This window comes from Corvus moneduloides, chromosome 9 (genome assembly GCF_009650955.1).
Source record: "Corvus moneduloides isolate bCorMon1 chromosome 9, bCorMon1.pri, whole genome shotgun sequence".
NCBI classification, from domain to species: Eukaryota; Metazoa; Chordata; class Aves; order Passeriformes; family Corvidae; genus Corvus; species Corvus moneduloides.
In genome coordinates this window covers 28929658-28936215 of record NC_045484.1, presented here as the reverse complement: position 1 = coordinate 28936215, position 6558 = coordinate 28929658, and the positions used below count along the sequence as shown (strand labels likewise).

The 6558-nt window shown below is 49.7% G+C and overlaps 1 protein-coding gene across 3 annotated transcripts in view; it reads left to right on the top strand.

The window, feature by feature from the left end:
• The first annotated feature begins 3543 nt into the window (after positions 1–3543).
• DAB1 (DAB adaptor protein 1) overlaps positions 3544–6558 on the top strand; it is a 416072-nt gene continuing 413057 nt past the window's right edge. For 2 of the 3 annotated variants that reach the window (XM_032117466.1, XM_032117464.1), the window contains exon 1: positions 3790–3951. The gene's annotated coding sequence lies outside the window, so the exon portion shown is untranslated. Of the gene's footprint in view, positions 3568–3789; positions 3952–6558 lie in introns of those variants that run through there. The other variant, XM_032117465.1, reaches the window with a different exon arrangement.

The following is a 6558-nucleotide window of genomic DNA, read 5'->3' as shown; positions in this document are numbered from 1 at the left end:
ATCTGCCTCCAGACAGTGCCCTGGTCAAACAGCAGCTGCTTCACTTCAACTGTCTGGCAAAATAGGGGTAATGACATCTGAATTAAGCTCCATGAGATCCATGGATGGGAAGCGCTGATGTAAAAACATTGCAGTATAAAATTCAGAACATTTATCTCTGCATAGAGACTCGTGGCATGTATTTGATTAAGTACCCCTGTCATGACTAAAACAGAGACCTGAGGTTTCTTTTCTTTTTTGGTTTTTTGGGTTTTTTTAGGTGCCATCAGAAGATGCACATCCTATCTGAGAAAGCCAAGCATTTCCTTAAATCACAAAAAAGAAGGAAAAAATCCCCAAGCTGAGATGAACGATGATGACAAGCCGAATCAAACCTCTTTTTTGGGCAGAGACAAAAGTTTGTGAGATGTTTGCATTGATCCTTGCCAGGAATTTAAGTGTTTGGAAGCTTGAAGGTTTGCAGGAGAACTGAAGTACATCAGTGAAGGTGGGTTTGGTTTCCTCATGGGAATTTTGGGTTGAGTAGGTGCTACAACCTGAGCTCTTCTCAGACACATCTGATGGGGCTTTGAGCAACCTGACCTAGGGAGTGGCATCCCCACCCACGGCAGGGGGTGGAATGAGGACATCTCTAAGGTCCCTTCCAACCCAAGCCATTCTGGGGCTCTGTGAGTCTGTGAAGCTGTGTACTTCCTGCAGCTCAGATGCCTTTGGAATTCCTGGCTCAGGAGCCCTTCGCATGGCATTGCAGGTGGTGTTTTGTTTCCGAGCCCAGAAGGATGAGACTTGTGCAAAGAACAGCTAATTTGCTCTGCTTTGAGTACACAAGCTGAAGTCTCCACATGCACAGAGACCTCAATATCAATGTCAAGATGTGAAGGTGGAAGTAGATTTTTGTTCATGTTTCATTCCTGTATGAAACTTTTTGAGTAACAATTAAAGGAGGGCTCTGGGATGAGCTGAATAATGGTGGAACAAAAGTCCCTGCAGCGTGCTGCCTGCTTCCCTGTTGTCTTCGAGCAGCGTCTGCTGTAGCTACTGGGTACTGTGGCAGAGAAATCTCCTCCTCATTTCCATTTCAAACTCTGCCTGCTCTGAGATGAGGATAATCAGTCCCTCACTGCAGTTGTGCACTGCAGCATCTTCGCCTCCTGCTCCGTCTCCCGGGGCTCGCTCCTTTGCTGGCCCAGCTGTTTGTGGCACTCTGTTTCCCAGCTGACTCCGAGGCACTGGAGCTCCGCGGCTCTGTGGGAGCTCTCCAGTGCACTCACACTCACGGGCACTTATGTGGCTTTTCTGCTCACACATCTGCATTTAAGGAATGGAAATTAATACCACTTGCATAGAGATTTCTTTCAGAGATCTTTTGCAGGTGTCCCCCGTTCCGTATGTCTTTGTTTGGATGGGATTGCAGAGAAGGATTTGTACATCCATGCTCTCAGCGCAGGATGCCCTTTCTGTGAGAGCTGAGAGCATTCCCAAAGCCCAGGGAGTTAGTCATACCTACAGCAAGCTCTTCAACCCAACTGATCGTCCTGTCTATCTTTGGCAAGTGTTTTTGCTGAAAGCAGGAGGAACCTGTACTGGGGTTGGAACTAAGCCCTCATCTCTAACATCCCACTTGGCATGGGGATCACAAGCCCACAACTGTGGCTTTATTCACTGTTATGTGAACCTGGCAGATTTTCTACCAAACTCCACCCTCTAAAATCAGGCAAGAAGACATCAGGGAGGAAACTACTGGGGCCTCGAAATGAGGGACACCATAACTTAACACGAGAAAGATGCAGGGCCTGAGATTTGACACATATTTTTGCCAAGAGTTGTACTCCTCACACAGATGTGGTGGGTGGGAACAGATTGGGCCGACAGACTGCAGGTTCAGTGCTGTTTTAGAGGGCTGGTTCCTCTTGCCATCCTCACCCAAACCCCAGGAAAGAAAGAGAATGGAAAAAACTCAGTGTTAGAAGGGCAGTCAGGGTACATCTCAATCACATAATCAATAGGATATTTGACAGCTTTATTCATCTTTTATCACCCACAAGTTAAGGGTAACAAAATGTCCGAGGCAGCCATTATCAAACAGCTCAGGGTTTGCATGGAAGAAGCCCATTAAGCAGGAAGAGCTGTTACTCCTGCAATAAATATGTGACACAGGAGAGCAGGTGAGAGATTGGGGCCAGGAAAAGTGGTTTAGTCAAATGTGTCAGGTCACAGTGACAAAAGGTTAACAGCCTGTCACATGGCACATGCCCACAGCCACCGAGTTTTGCCACTATGAACACCTCCAACAAGGCTTCCTCTGCCATGAGGTACAATAACCACAGATGCCTTAATGATCTTACATATGAACGAATATGTAAAGCAGCTTAAGTCTCATTCTCTAGCTATTACAAGCTTGATCTCCTAGAATTAGACAGAAACTTTAATCGCTGTCTCACTACTGTGCTTTGCCAGCTCACATGTGAATTTCTTCCTTGCCAGGGATTAATTCTGCTGTTTGGTGACATCCCATTGAAAGGGTGGACAAGAAGAGCAAGAAATGTATCTGTGCACAGACTGTAATTCTCCTTCTTGAGCACTGCCCAGCAGGCCAGGCACCTATTGACAGAGCTGGCTTAGGTCAGAGCTTGCCAGAGAAACAGTTCACATCCATCTGTGAACAGCCAGGCAAGTTGGATCTGCCGTGGCTATAAGCTGTCACTCAAAAGTATTTCTGTCTTCAAAGTCCGTTTTCAAGCATCAGGAGCAGACACCTTCCTGCACAGGGGAGACGGCAGCCAGGAACGGAACCTCTTGTGGGGCAGCCAGGCAGAATCCCAAGGAAGCAGCATGGGAAGGAAGGGCGATGCCACATCCCACTGGGCCCAGAACGCCTCTTGGTGCCTTCACCGGAGGTGAGGGACCAACCTCCGCTGCCCCCGCGCACGTGAATGTCCGCAGCTGCCGCCTGTTGCCGGATCACGGCTGGGCAGGGATGCAGCTGCCCAGCCTGGCCGAGGGCTCAGGTGTCCCATTTCCCACGGGCAGCTTTTTTCACTTGCCGTGAAGCCGGGAGTGATGGCGAGCACAGCCCCGCTCCCACCACCCCAGCGCTGGAAGGGCTTTCCTCAGCTGTCTGCCGCAGGAAGGACGGGCACAAGGAGCACCCGGCAGCCGGGCAGCGGACCGTGGTAAGAGGTGCTGCTGGGGGCCGGTGGGGCTGCAGGGGAGCGTGCGGGAGGGCAGCGGGTTAGAAGCCGCATCCCCTCGCAGGCAGCGAGTGAAGGAGGAAGGAGAAGGAGTCCGGGGCCGGCTGCTGCCGGAGGGGGGGTCCCCGCCGGGCGCCGCCCCCTGCCCGCGGGGCGGGGGGCTCCCGCTTGCCGCTATTGGGGGGATGCGGTAGCTGCAGGGGACCGGCGCTGCCGCCGCGGGCCCGGAGCCGCCTCCGCCCGCGCAGGCTCCGCGCCAGCAGCGCGGCGCAGCGAGCGAGGCACCGGGGCGCGCAGCCTGCCCGCCGCCAGAGGAGGAGGAGGATGATGAGGATGAGGATGAGCGGGGCGCTGCGGGGAGCGGCGCCGGCTGCAGGTAGGAGGAGGCGGCGGGGAACCGCGGGGCTGTGCGGGGGGAGCCGCCCGCGGCCGCCCCTCTCCCGCCGCCGCCGTCGTGCGCGGAGCGGGTCCCGGCGCCCCGCGGAGCTCGGCGGAGTTGAGCGCAAAGTTTGTCCGCCGGGAGGGAGGCGCTGGCGCGGCGGAGCCGGCGAGGAGGCGGGGAGGGATGCCCGGGCAGCGCGGTGCCGCCTCGTCTGCCGGCCACAACTGCGCGGCTGGGACGTGCGAGCGGGGATGCGAGCGGCGGCTCGCCCGCAGGAGCCGCGCTTCGGGGCCGTGCGCGGGGATTTAACACTTCCAGAGCCGGGCACGGGCAACTTAGAGCCGTAGTGAGCATCTCGGGGCCGCGCTGGGAATGAACGTGAGACACCGGTTCCTTTCTTATTTATGTGTGTGTGTGTGTGTGTGTGTGTGTGAGACTCTCGAGCAGGGTTTTCTCGCCATCCAGCTCTGCATGCCAGCCGGGAAGGGGCAACTTGAACCAGCTGTCCTCTCTTGGTTTAATATTTACAGCCCGAATAAATATTTTGTTGTCCTTCTGCCTTTTTCTCAACGCCTTCTTGTAGTGTAGATGATTAATCAGGGAGGTTAGTGGCCAATTAGGCATAACCTTGTAAGAAAATAATTATGTGAGGATATATGGGGTTTGACTAGTGATGTGATACAGAATACACCCAGATCTTGGTAGCTGCTTCCCCATGTGTGCAAATTCAGTGTGTTCTTGATTTTGAATGGAAATGGAAGTGTAATGACAAATATGTTACTTCCAGGGGAAGACTGTTATTTTCCTTGCCAGTGAAATAGATAGCAGCTTTAAAGTAAAATGTGCATGTCTGGGGATATAGAGAGGGGTTCTCTTTTTCTGGTCAGTCACTAAATGTTTTTCTCCCTTTTAAATGTGGTCTTTCTAGTGGTGCTGGCTGCTTTGAGTGTTTGGTTTGCAGAATGAATTTCATTTCAGTGCCCTCGGAGTCTCGTGAGAAGAAGTGCACTGCTGTGTCTTCAGAGGCTGGTTGTTTTAACTGATCTTGTTAAATAATGCTATTATTAAATGATGGCAAATTGGAGCAAATGTGTTTTTCATTGCCCACAAGTTGTGTTTCTGAGCTAAATTTCTTTTTATGGCTGGAGAGGCTCTTGCACTGCAGTATTACAATACAGCCATATTAAAAAGGTCCTTGGAGCAAATAACCCTAATGCTGCAGCTACGTTTTCAGTAGACTTCAGTAGTTCTATGGGAAGTAATTATGTTGGATTTAAGGAATCTGGGCTGAATTGATTGTGCTTTCTTAATTGTGGTGTTAAACTGCTTGTAGATGTTCATGTGGGTGGTAAATCTGAACCCAAAAGCTAAAGAAGCGAAGTTCCAATTCCAAGGCTTTATTTGTGATGAATTTTTTTTTTTTGCAACAGGTTTTTCTGTCCTTTTTTTTTTTTTTTTTACTTCCTCTTTCTACCTTCAATTGACAGAGAGGTCTGCAGCTTGAATACCTTTCCTTAACCAAGCAGAGAGCAGTGGTAGATGATACCATCATTCTCTTCTGTGTACGGTTTACTCTCTCTGTGGTGCTGCAAGGAAGACTAGAGATGAAAGGGAAAGAAGATTCCTGAGGCTGATGGTGTTGGCAAATTGATTGATTAAGGTTTGCTCTGAGGAACCCTGCTAGGTTTTAGATGGTTTCTTTGGGATGTCATGCTGAAAGCACAGGTCAGCACCTATTCTTCTGCGATCTCACACCAAATTCTCTGGTGTGTGCTTGGGACGTGTGAAAAGCAGGCATGGAACTAAGCTCTTAATGTCAATATTTGGTGCTAAAAATTTAATTCTGAGCAGAAGACAAGCAGGTTGGTTACTTCTCTTAAACTACAGCTCTTCATTACTGGTTTTTGTTTGCTCTAGTAAACAAACATATAGCTCTTAAAATTGAATTAAGTATATAAACTGCTTGAACCAGAAAGGGGAGACAGACTAATAAATAAAGAATTAAGCTATTTTGCCACTGACTGGCTGATTACAGCTTTGGCCTGATCACTCAAGCAGTGCTCCAAGCAAGCTGTCCATGCCCAGCACCCTTTTTCTGGATTGGAGGCTGGGAGTGCTCAGGGTGACTGCAGGGTGACACCTGCTTGACTGACAGACACTTATTGCAGAGTGGCACCTGGTGCTCTGTAATTTTGCCTCTGTAATGACTTTCTCCAGAGAGCTGACAGAGAATTAAAATGTTTGCAGTCAGGTTTTTGGAAGGGTTCCTCAAGATGCAGAGAGGAAGTTAGGGAAGTCCATCCATTTTTAGATGTCTCTAATCCCAAGCTTCTGTTCCTGTAGTCATGCTAATTTCTTATTGATTGTTGTGGCAGTGACTGTTTCAGAGGAGTGCAAATGTTTCCACTCCACACAGGGTAGTCTTAAAAAGAAACCAAAGTGGGAAGGAAGGAGTGGCTGAAAGGGACATCTTACTTCAGTCTTTTTTTCAGGTTGTTCATGGAACCAAGGCCACTGATGGACAGTTGTACACTTCTGAAATTCAATTTCAGTGTCAGGACTAAACTTTCCATCCTGTGTTTGCTGTAAATGCCAGATAATCTCAAGCACTACTTATCATAAGGATGCAAACCTCAAAGTTCTCCATCTTAAGCCCATTTCTCCACTGGAGCAAAACCATGGGAACAGAGGGGTCTGTGGTGGAGAAGAGGTGTCATTTCCCGTGTGGATGTCAGCTACTGTGTGCAAAAGGAGCTGAGCTGGAGTCAAGGCTGGTTCCCAGAATGGCAGTACACAAGCAGCAAAAAATGTCAGTGATTTCTGGAGATCAGCTCTCTCCTTATCAAATTCATGTGCATGCTGCAGATCAGGACCATGGTCTGTGCTTCTCTAACCATCTGATGCTGACCTAAAATCCCTTTGCAGATCCATCTGTGTTCATCAGGTGAGCCTCAGTCATGCTGTAGCCTGGTATTCACCTTCTGG